Below are 13,313 nucleotides of genomic sequence, written 5' to 3'. Positions count from 1 at the left end.
AACAGCCTCAGGCTTTGGAGGGTTAAGAATGTATTAATAAAGATGTTATGGTATTGAAAGGAATATGCAGTATACAGTTTATTCCAGGTTGTTAATGTTGTCTGTGGTAGTCCATATTTAAAAAATTCTTTTGTTTTGGATAAAATCACTCCATGAATCCAATAACTAAGTGTACATTTTCATCTTTCCAGCACCAGATGATTTTGTAAAGCTTAGTGGAGATATATTGTTGTGAAAGGGTTTATGAAGATTGTATCTAACCTCTCCAGTTCAGAGTCTCTCTTCCAAGATGAACATCATATGAAGGCAACAAAAATAAAATGAATAGTATAGTATGTCAATGGGGTTTAAAGTGTTATCCAACAGTTTGATGGAAATAGTTGGTATTTACACAGATTGGGCAGTTCATGACAGAATGAGATTCTAATTAATATACAGCAGTAGCAATGTGAAACATGGTTCTTATTGAAAATGCTAATAATATTATTTCCAGGAGAGATGTTCATTGCTTGAGAATATTTAGTGGCTCAGATGCAAGGTATCATTACTTTAAGTGGTTCAACAAGATTGCATGTACTGTATAACATTACAATTTTGATCTTCAGATTAGGTAGACTTGTTATTATTATTTAACCCCTTCTGGACCACGACATATGTCGAACTACATAACAGTCAGGGTATGCCAGACTGTGCTGTATGTTAAACATCAAACATTTGTGTAGGATATAGGGGAAAGCTGGGAGGGCTAGCTCACCTGTCAGCTATTCTGGGTATATGTGAATGAGCTCATTCAGCTACTGTTTAGTTCCTCCCACGTCTGGTATTAACCCAATCATTTCTTATGTTGGTATCTTGTGATTTCTGCTGCCTGGACATGATGAGTCTAAGCTGATGAGAAAAGAGGAACAGTAGCTATTTTTCACTAGATAAGGCACATGTTTGTGCTTTCCCCCCCCCCCCCCCCCAAGATGAGTGAAGATAGTGAAATTTTGAGTGATGGGCATCTACCAGGTGAAGGTGAAATTGATATTGATGATGATGTTTCTGATAGTGATCTAGGTGAGGTATAAGGAGATACTTTAAAAGAGTAGGAAGCGGAAAGTGGCTGGGTGTTATGCCCAACATGATTGAAGACCATCCCCCACATCCCAAGCCTCAGTTTACTGAGATATTTTCAGTTATAAAATCTGCTCTCATTCCACACCTTCTCCTAGTGCCAGTGGTGCACTGTGTTCATGGACAAATGAAAGAGCAGACTTATATTTCAGTACATGGGTGGGCAGCTGCTTATTATTATTATTATTATTATTTTTATTATTATCATTATTATTATTATTATTATTATGATTATTATTGTTTTTGTTATTATCGTCATGTTATTTTTATTATTATTATTATTACCATTATATTATTATTATTATTATTATTATTATTATTATTTATTATTATGAGAAGAAGTGCAGAAGTGCATGGCACCCCTTTTAAAAAAGCGTGACAGTGTCTGGATTGGCACTGTTTGATACGTTTATATGAAGCTACAGAATGTGGTGAATGTTTTTGACGTATCAGATAGAGCCAGGATTCCAGGGATTTGAATGATGAGTGAATGGAAGTGTGGCCCATTGGAGTGGGTAAACTTAGGTTGTCTGGACATTGCTACTCCTTGCCTTGCCCTAGAGTGCGAGATGAGGTCTGGATGATGATCATGATAATGATGATGATGATGATTATTATTATTTTTATTATTATTAATTTTTATTTAATTATCATTATTATAATTATTATTATTATAATTACAGGTATTATTATTATTATTATTATTATTGTAGTTATTGTTTCCTCTGCATCAGGAAATCATTTATTACACTGGGTGGTAACCATTTAACCAAACTATAGCATCTGGTGGTTTAGTGGGTAGTTAAAGCACTCCAGCTGGATTGAGTCTGTGTAGATTTATATCCATGGAGTGGTTGGGGTTTATTGCTCATGTAATGCCACTCAGGGATGAGTGAGTCTGGTCACTCTCATCTTAAATGTCAGGACCAACTTGCCTAGGCCCGGGCTACCACACTTCTTGTGGGGCAACGTAGGATTGGATGATGGATAGATTATTATTATTATTATTTTGCTGGTTCTCCATGAACAGTTATATACTGATTTCATAAATAATGTTATTATAAATGAGGTATGGGTAAAACACACAATTATCATGCATAATATAGTCTCAGCAAAAACTGAAAATACGATATTTAGGATACATCCCAGTTGGTGTATGTTTGGCACCAAAGAGGTTAAATATATGGAAGTCTTGTAATTTCTCATGTGAAAACTAGTTTGAGTAGCAAATAATAATAAAGTAACTTGCTTCCCATAGTGCATGAATGCTGTCCAGTGCTAGATAGTGTAGGATGAAATTTTGGTTAAATTTTTATTTCTTTACCTCTTGTGATATGCAGTGTTCTTGATGTGCATTAAGCAAAAAAAACAAAAAAACAAAAATGTTATTTGGGTTTGTATATATATAAGCCAGACTATCATAGCATGTTTGGCATACAACTTGGTTAATGTTTCCAACTTTGTTTAGGTTTTGGCAAGATATACAATGCAGTATAATAGTTCTTGTATACTCCTGTGAAATTATGATGAACCCAAATGAAATATGACAGCAGTACTTCAAGACTCTTAACGCTTGGAGACTTAATTGTGGTTAGGTATCAGTCGAGCGTAAGCGGTTATCGCGCAAAAATGCATGGTTAAGAAATTATTTGTCGACTAGTGTTTGCTGAAAGAATCGGACAAGGGGTGCTCATGAAGCTATCACACCTTGGCCGAAGAGCTAAGCACATCTGGAATAAGTTTTTCAATATTCTTGCACTTTTTTAATCTATAGCCCGAGTTTATGTATGTGCAGCAGTGCTTATTTTTTGTATTGCATTTTTTTCACATGGCATTAATGTAGTACAGCATCATATGGTAAGTCAGTTTGGAAGATTAATTGATGCTTCTGTTGTACTCTGAATTACTGTATACAGTACTTGGTGATACACAAGTACTGTACTTCATTATTGTAAGAAACAGTTTCAGTGATTTTTACCCGTAGAGACAGGGCAGAAACTTCACGATCCATTTCTTCCATACATGTCAAAAGATAATTAAAAGGGGAAGGAATGGAAACTTTCATTTTGTATTGATATATGGATGTGGCAACTCTGCCACTCAGCAGTTGTGCTGCAGTTACTCCTGTACCTGCAATGGAGTGAGCTGTGTGTATGACATTATCTTTCCTCCATTCCATGTCCCATTTAACTTCAGAGTCATGGTTTGGATACCCCCACCCTATGTAAATGTGGAAATTGGGTTCAGTTGATAAAGCTGTTATTTCAGTGAAAGATGTATTGAAACAGTACAGTGTTGCAGCAATAGTTAATTTATTTTATTTTTTAAATGAGAAGTCAGAAACTTTCCTTGTGCACTAATACACATAGGGTAAAGTGTTCAACAAATACAGTAGAATTTTGTATCACAAATTAAAATGCAAAGTATTCGGGGAAGAGTAATTGAGAACATCGGAGTATTAAACAGTTAGGCTACAGTATTACTGATCCCTGCCAACCCCAAATATTGGGCATCCTTAAAAGGAAGTATGGCAGTTTATGATGATTTTATTGTATTCCAAACATCCTACTCTTACCAATTGTAATGTAAGTATTTTGAGCATGCTGTAAAATTCTTCACAATGTGAGCTACAGAACTATGAAACATTTATGCTGACAAGTATTGCATTACGGTATAGACTTTTAAGAATATTGATTGCAAGAGATATGAGCACCAGAGACCATGATAGAAACTTTGAAGGGTGACAGATTGAATGAATGTTGAGGGCAGTATTGTGTACACCCAACTTCTCAAAACTTACACTGAATATTTGGTTGTTCCTTAGACAGATATAAACATAATGAACACCAGTATAACCTAACTTATCATTACACCCATGAGTTTAAATTCTTGTAGCATTTGCCTCAAATCACTGGGTGACTAGAACCAAAATAATCAAGTTGTCTGTTCTCTTATTCTGTTGGCTGTCTAGTAACCATGACAGAGCATAAACAGAAGAGCAAGAGAGACAGCACCGAGGGCTAGGGAACAACAAGGACACAGTGATGATGTCTCGTCCATTTCATACTTTTTTTTTCTTTTTCAGATATTACTGTCAAATGAGTGTTCTGTGCTGCTTGTGTGTTATTATGAATATTTAAATATTGTACACTATGAATTGATATATATGTAATACAGAAGCAGATTATACTGTGAATACTGTAGCATGTTCTTAGTCCTCTGGCCTAATATGTGCCTATCATATAAATACTGCATATATATATATATATATATATATATATATATATATATATATATATATATATATATAATTTATATATTATACATATATATGCACTCATATTTAAATTCTCAGTACAGTCATATCTACCCTCCAGTAATGTAGATCCGTATATGTAAGACCAAGTTTACAATACTCTATAGAGATGTCATCATCAGTGATATGAGCAGCACCTCACCCTCCCATTTCGTGTCACTTTACAAGGGAAGAATATGATTATTGTGTTTTCTTTGTAACCTAAAGTTTATACATGGCTTGTACATCATTTCAACTGGTGTTACAACTGTTTGGTTAATATTTCCATATTTTGTTTGGTTAACATTTCCTTATTTTTAATGATGCTTGTGAGAAAATATACCATGCTTTGATTCTCTCTCCTAAAAATGGAGCCTTGAGTTTGGTTTTATATGTATGTGCATAATTGAAAGTAAAAATCAGTCTCAAAATAAATACAAGATTTCATTAAAAAAGTAACATTCGCCAAATATTGTGTTGAAGATCAGTCATTGAGGTTACACAGAGTTATTGGGGAGGCTTATGTCATATATGAAGATGAAATATGCATTTTATGGAGAAGTTCAAGTGTATCTAAAAATAACATTATACAGTTCTGTATGCAGTATATAGCATCCATGGCTCAGCGGATTAGAGTGCTCTACTCTGGCCGAAGGGTCAGAGGTTTGAGTCCACCCAAGGGTCATTGGTAGATATCAGGAAAGGCATCCGGTCCTAAAGTGCTACATGCTCCAAACCTAAGTCATCTACCCAGGGGCAACATCTTAGTCCTTATCAAAAAAAGGGGACAAGGCTTTAAAAAAAAAAAAAAAAAAAAAAAAAAAAAAAAAAAAATCATGGACAGTAGGAAGGTGTGTGGTGCTGCTCTGTTGCACAATATATTTTATGGGCTCTTTGTAAGGAAATGACTGCTTGTCAGAGCTTCTTCTGTAATGGCACTCATTATATGATAAAGGTACTGGTGCTTTTAAGGTTATCTAATGTTGATGTTTTACAGTATTGGAGGATGTGTGTGTCACTGTAAAAGTTATTGTAAGTTAGTATTTTTCTAGGACAAGTAAGATGGAAAGCAAAGGAGTGCTTTATGAGCCAACAATGTAATTATAATACAGACATATCCAGTTATCTTCAATGTACATGTGACTTTGTATATTCCTTAACTTCACAGTACAGTATGATATTTACAGTCTAACGTCCAGAAGCTTCGAGAGTAGTGCTTTAATATCCCAGAAACTCTAGTGTTAACGTATAATGGTAAGAATTGTATTGTTAAGAATGTATAAAACAAAATACTGTATGACTAATTACCACAGTACAATTTCTTTATTTGAAAAATTTTTCAGTGCTTGCTTCCTGTCATTTAGCTACTGATGTGTGTCTCAGAACATGCATATTGTGGGCACTTATCTCAGCTTAGTTGTAAGTGGAAGATCCCTTTGTTTAACACACTGTTGTATTTACAGTTTGTCAGTGGATTGTTTAAAGCTTCAGTATGTATATATGAAAGTATTAATGTATTGATATATATATTAATGTGTCTTTTTTGGTAACTCCTCTATAAAATAAAGGGGAGAGAATGTGTTGATGTGAGATACTTTTGCCATATGAAGTTTATTATGTTTGTAGGGAATATATAGGCTACATTAAAAAATAAAATAATTACTGTACTAAGAATCTTGTTAACCTGATGTGAGTCGCAACTTTAAGTTAAAATCGACATTAATAGTATTAGTTTCATTTGTATGGTGGTAGGTGGTGGCGACTATCATCCACTCACTTGATGTAGTGTTGCCTACTTCTTCCTTTGCCTTTATTGTTATTTTTTCTGTGTCTGCCCTCCTCTTTTCCTATTTCTTCAATCTTTCCAGTTCTCTCTTCCTGTTTTTTCAGTCTTTTTTGTCATTTTTTATTAATCTTTCTCCCTGTGGTGGCATTACATTGAGTGGCAAGCCTAATGGTTTTCTGGAAGTCAGGAGACCATTTACAACGCTGGGTGGTACCCCGCTGAGCGGGGTCACCTTGACATGGTGGCGGTGCCTCAAGCAAGGCTGACAGTGCCACCTTCTCTGGTGGTGTGCCTAACTTCATAGGGTTTGGCATTTGTCAGCCTTGTAGACTAAGCACCCCCCCTGCATCGCTGGTAGAGGAGGCCTGCTGGTGATGTTGCTCATCCCTGCCTGTTTTTTATCCTTTTTTTTCCCCCCTCCCCCACGTGTTTTCCGTGTGTAGCGTCCTGTAATATGGGAGATGGAAGTCCTAGAGGTTGAGCGATGCCACACGGTGCGCCTTGCAGCTAGCAATACACCTCTTTTGTCCTTTATTCTGGCTAGACAGGCGATCTGGTGAGGCCCAGCCAGGTCAATTAGCTGGTCATGCGTTGCCTTGGCTAGAGGGTCAAGCATGCACTGGGGGACACGATGGCTCCTGTCATCCTGGAGTCACCCTTGTCTGGGTCTGCTGGTGGTTACCTGCTTATACTCAGTCCTTACCTATGGGGTTGCTAGTGGTATCATCGCTGGCATCTGATCTCACCTTCTTGGACTCCGTGGTAGATGGAGGGGGGATGAGTGAAGTTAATCATCACTCATATGGCTACCTTTTCTGTTCAAACCTGTCCCTCTGTTTCCCACACCATCTCAGTGTCTTCCTCTTGTCATCCACATCCCTCCATTGTTACCCTACCTGGCCTCTTTAATTGTATTGTGGTAGGTGGGGGCACTCACCATCCACTCACTCAGTGTAGTGCTGCTCTTGGGTGGCTGCCCTTTCATCTCTTTCTTCTTTCATTCCATCCATCCTCTTATGTCTTTCCTTCCTTCTTTCTTTCCTCTTCTTCTGTCCTTTTTTCTTTCCTCTTCTTCTTTCCTTCTTTCTTTCCTCCTCTTCTTTCCTTCATTCTTTCCTCATCCTTCTGTCAATGGGTGACTACACTGAGTGACAAGCCAAATGGTTTCCTGTACACCAGGAAACCATTTACTACACTGGGTGGTAACCAAATACAGTAACCAAATTATGGCACCTGGCGGTTTCGTGGGTAATTAAGGTGCTCCAGTCAGATTAAGCTGGTGCAGGTTTATATCCAAGGGATGGTTGGAGTTTGTTGCGCATGTAATGCCACTCAGGGATGAGTGAGGGTGGTCACTCGTCTTAAACCAACTTGGCTAGCGCTGGGCTGCTACGCTTCTTGTGGGGCAACACAGGATTAGATGATGTTATGTGTACTGTATATACCTCTTTAGTCCGCCTACATGGTTGAAATTTTTTAATGTTCCTGCCTCCGCTGCTGTTGCCAGTGGTGGCCTGAAATTTCATCTATGTCTGTTCTCTCATGTAGGCCAGGACATTTCTTTCCACTCCCTGTATGATGGCCCTTGACAGGTTATGGTTCAATCTGTGGATCAGATAGTTCTCTTGGCGAGTCTCTCGGATTTTGGGGGGGCTTCTGTCCCTGCAGAGAGGGATGTCCATCTCAGTTCCAGCTACAGTTCAATCTTGGTCTCTCTTGAAAGTAAGTTTGGTGACCGTCCATTTTCTGAATATAACACTGATATTCAAACCATCCTGGAGCTCCAACTTCATTCTAACATCTCTGTTTTGTGCTTCACATTCCCTGTGACTGCTCATCGTAAACGGTCGGCAAAAATAGCCTGCATACTCTTTGGCAGTCGCACACTCCCCACTCATGTTAACATCGGAGGTATCCGTCTTCCTGTGCAAGAACATTTTCCTCTGCCATGCCAGTGTCAGTCATGTTGGCGTTTTGGGCATCCTGCAAAGTTTTGCAAGTCTGCTCTCACTTGCCTCCTGTGTGGTCAGGTTGGTCATGCCAGGGATGCATGTTCCACTGCTACCTGGTGCTGTCCTAATTGCCGTGAACTGCACTTGGCTTTGTATAAGAGATACTCAGCCTTCCGTTTTGAATCTGAGGTTGGCAAAATGCGAGGTCAGCTAGGACTTTCCTTATGTGAAGCCTGTCATGAGGTTCGTCTTCGTGGTATTTCCATCTCCGATTCTTCTTCGCAGTGTGTACGAATCTCTCACCCTGTCGCTCATATGTCTATTGTCTCTTGACTCTGAAGTCCTGCCCTCTCCCTCTCCTGCCGTCCCCTCCACTTCATCTTCTCCTTCCACCCTCCCTCTCTCATCCTTTTTTGTCCAAGACTTTTCTGTCCCTTCATCGTTTCCCTCAGTCTCCATCCTCTGCCCTTTCTTAAGTCTTAGCCTCTGTCCCTGTCTTTAATTCTTTCTCTGCTCTTGCTTCTCTTCCTGATTCTTCTCCTTCCCTCCTTTGTTCCTCGTTTCTTTCCCCCCGCCTCCTTCTTACTCTGCAGGCTCTCAGTCCTCCTCCATCCTGTTCTCTTCCTGTAGGCAAATATCCACGTGTTCACGCTTCCTCCTCATCTCAAATCCCTGGTCTCTCCTCCTCATCTTCTCTCCAACCTTCCAAACGTCTTTCATGCTCAACTTCCCCATCCCCTACCACGTCCTCCCCTTTGTCCATCTGTCAGTGCCCTCTGGTCATCTCGACAGTCTCCACCCAACCCATCTCTTCTCACTCGGACACAGAGACAATTCATGATACTGTCTCCTACATTTGCCGCACTCCCTCCATGCCCTCTGTTGCCTCTGTGGACATACATCCACCTCCTTCCTCTCTCCCCACTTCTCCTGTTCCTCCATCCCCACCTATACCTCCCACTACCCCCAACTCTCTCTGTCTCTTCCCTGCTGTGACTTCTGTTTCTTCTTTCTCTTTTCCTATTCCTTCAGTCCTAGATCTCCCTATGCCTCACGGATATTCTTGCCCTGACCGTCATGTGCATCCGCCACCTTCTTCCCTGCCTTATATCTTGTTTCTCCTCATGGCCTTTCTAGGGGCTCTGGCTGTAGTGAGCGTACCCCCAGACTCACTGTGGGGCCACTCCAGACCCTCTCCAGCAGCAACTCCGCTAGGGAGCTAGCTCCATCCCTTTGGGTGTGGGGAGAGTGGGAGGGGTGTCCTGCTCGGCCTCTGGAGGAGTGAGGCGAGCAAGGGGTGTTGCCCTTGGTGGGTGCCGCAGGGGTAGCAGACTAGGGAAGCACGGTGGGCGTTCCCTCCTCAGCAGGCATGGCGGGCATCACGGCAGTCCTGGTCCCAGTAGGGACTACATATGAGGGAAGCACGGTGGGCATTCCCTCCCCGGTGGGCATAGTGGGTGCCGCCATGGTTCTGCTATGTCCTGGGATTGCAGGTGAGAGGAGCACAGTGAGCGGTCCTCTCCTCATCGAGCACGGTGGGCGTTGCCATGGTCCTGCTCCCAGCAGGGGCTGCAGGTTAGAGAAGCATGGGGGACGTTCCCTCCCAGATAAGCACGGTGGGGGGCGTCGTGGTCCTGCTTGGGACTGTAGGTGAAAGGAGCACGGTGGGCGTCCCTTCCCCAACGAGCACGATGGGCATCATCGCGGTCCTACAGGGGGCAGTAAGTGAAAGGAGCATGGCGAGTGTCCTTTCCCCGATGAGCACATTGGGCGTCTTCGCGGTCGTTCTTGGGACTGTTGTTACACAAGTCCAATCCCGATCCTGGTGAGCGTTGGTCCTGGTAAAGAGTAATGCAGCAGGGTGACGTACCTCCCACCCTCCTCGGGCTCTTGTCACGCCTCTCTGTGGTCTCCCCTTGGTATTTCAATATATATATATATATATAGATAGATAGATATATATATATATATATATATATATATATATATATATATATATATATATACACACACACACACACACACATACACACACACATACACAGTACCCTCGCGTCCAACACGGTAATATTGTCATGCACGGGTCCCATGTTGGACCAAAAACATGTTGGACTAACAACAGAGCGCATGGGGGAAAATGAATTATGTCAGCAACCCTAGGATAATTCACCCAAAATACCGGTACCTACCATAAACCTATACATATACTGGTACTACTGTAATTATAATGAATGATACTGTACTATGAATGATAGCTAACCTTTCAGGATAGTGTTGGTGGGCTTGCTGGGAACGGAAGGTGGTATTGAAGGCTGTAGGTAGTCCTACTGGGTTCCAAGAGGATGGCTGCTGGCATCACTAGCGGGTAATGGCTGCTACTCCTCCTCAACCTCCCTCATAAATCCTTCGACATCACACTCAGAATCACTATCCTCGTCCACATCCATGGAAGGTCCTGCTTCTGCCTGTCCTAGCACTCTTCTTTCTTCTTTGTCTTGGTTTTTTTATTATGGTCCTCACACAGGCTTCATTCATGTCATAGGCCTTGGCAATGTCCACATTCCTCTCCCCTTTCTTCTTTCTCTCGATGATTTCTAGCTTGGTGGCCTGAGGGAGGTGCCGTCGCTTCTTGGGGTTCTCAGAAGGCTTCCTAGGCATCATGAGCAGGGTAAAATGTAGTAGCAAGGGCAGAAAATGCAGAAAGAAAAAAGCACCATCCAATGTGAATTATGCGACTGAGTGGCGCTGTGGTGGTAGAAATTTAAACAAAACATCACGTGAGAGCAGAAGCATTTTTAATTGGGCGACATCACGATCACGTCACGATAGCAGGCAGGGGAAGCTACTTGATCGGAAGTTTTGAATGGCTGTCAGCAGTCACGGGAACGTCCAGTATGACCGTGTTGGACTGGGGGTGATCGTGCTAGAGGCGAACTCTGCAGATATTGCCCTCTTCTCGGAGCTCCGTCCGTGTTATGCTAACACACCTGTGTTACAGTAATTAAATCATATTAAATCATGCTAATTTTTTGCTTGCCGTGCTGGACGCAAATCATGCTGGACAAACGCGTGTTGGACACGATGGTACTGTGTGTATATATATATTTATATATATATATATATATATATATATATATATATATATATATAGATAGATAGATATGTTATGCTAGGTGTTTTTAGGTCAACTTCTCATCCTGAGAACGCTAGCTATGGAGTGGGGTCCTCTTTCGAGACTGGAACTAGAACACACTATTAGAGGAACAGGACACAAAAACCCAGCAGACCACCCTTACACATATATTGCCTTAATTTGACTTCCTTACAATATACATAAAACTGTTTACAATGCAAGACATAGGGACAGCATTGGGCTTTAATACAAAATAATTACTGCACACCATACATACAATGTAATCACCATTGGCCTCAATATTCACTAATAGTACACAGGGGTGATAGGCACAGTCTATGTACTCTTTTCCTTACAGTCCTAGCGTACCACTCATTAGTTCCAGACTTAGGTAATTCTCACTGTACATTAAGGGTGCCACTATGGTGAGCATGATCACTGCCCGTTATCAATATATCACAGATATGAATATAACATATAACACACACTGTCAGTCCCTGTTCTTTTTGGTGTCACTGATATTACACCAGTGGGCTTCTTGGGCTGCTGAAACCTGGGGTTAATCAGAGGTGGCGTCTGGGTGTAGAGGGCTGGTCCTTGGGCGTGCTTTCCCGTAGGGGGCAGGGGACTACTACAGGGGGAGTAGCAGCCCGAGTGTGGTCGTGGTCCGGGGTGCAGGGAGGCCCTTTCTCAGTGGGGCCTCGACCTGGCAGGTGGCCCTCGGGACTGGGGCCAAACAAGGCCAGAAGACGCGCCTGCTGTCGTTTACTCCGGGCGGAGGGTCGTCGGCAGGAAGGGCTTGGGAGTTCCTGTCCCAGGGTCCTGGGGATGTCCCTGGGTGGCCGGGGGCTGCGGCCACTACTGGGCTGGACTGCTGTTGGGAGTTGTCTGCGGCATCCCTTCCGGGTGGCGTCCGTCAGTGCTGGGCGTCATCCAGGGGCAACCCGTAGGGTGTGGATTCCCTCTCCCGAGATCGGGCCCTGCCACCACTCCTCAAACGGCAGCTCTTCTTGGGGGCCACACCCATGGGGAGAGTGAGAAGGGCGTCCCGTGTGGCCTCTGGGTGGTAGGAGGGCAGCGCCAGGGACTTCCTCCAACGGGGAAGCCCTAGGGACTGCAGACGAAGGGCGTACAGTGGCCGACCCTTCCCCGATGTGGACAGTGGCTGACGTCGCGGTTCCACAGACCCTGAGGGCAGCAGCAGAAGGGCGTACAGTGGCTGCTCCTTCCCTGGTATGGACAGTGGCCGATACCACGGTGTTGCTCACGGAGGAGGTGGAGGCAAATGAAGGGCGTACAATGGCCGCTCCTTCCCCGTTGTGGACAGTAGCTGATGTTGCGGTTCTGCCTTTCCCTGGCTTGCCAGCCAACGTGTGTACAGTGGCCGCCACCACGGGGCTGGTTCCAGGTGTGGCTGCAGCAGAAGGGCGTACAGTGGCTGCTCCTTCCCGGGTATGGACAGTGGCCGATACCGCGGTGCTGCAGGCGGCAACAGCTGAAGGTCGTACAGTGGCCGATCCTTCCCCAGTATGGAAAGTGGCCAATACCGCGGTGCTGCTTGGGACTGCCTGTAGACAAGTCCCACCCTGATCCTGGCGAGGGCTGGACCTGCAGAGATGTAGTTTGCCGGTACTGTCTAGTTGTCGTTGGCCGTGTTGAGGGAAAGAGGGGCGTAGGGCCGTGGCATACCTGGGCCCATCTTGCTCGGACCTGGCGCTCTCTCCACCTGCCCCTAAGTGGTCTCTTCCTGGGGTGGGGGTGGGGCCGTGGCTCCGTCCTAAAGGGAGGGACTCCGAGGGGGACTCCGCGGGGGGGTGTATTTCTATCTATCTATCTATCTATCTATCTATATATATATATTATATATATATATATATATATATATATATATATATATATATATATATATATATATATATATATCCTGGTTATCAAGGTCCCCATTGATTGTTCCAAAAATTTGGTTATCGACTCATTATTCCAGTGTTGCAATGCATGTTTACCCATCCAAATATTTTTGTGTTTAACAAG

The sequence above is a fragment of the Coenobita brevimanus genome, chromosome 38 (genome assembly GCF_032717465.1).
Source record: "Coenobita brevimanus isolate Jiangsu-jjx chromosome 38, ASM3271746v2, whole genome shotgun sequence".
Taxonomy (NCBI): Eukaryota; Metazoa; Arthropoda; class Malacostraca; order Decapoda; family Coenobitidae; genus Coenobita; species Coenobita brevimanus.
Note: the sequence above shows the minus strand (reverse complement) of the source record.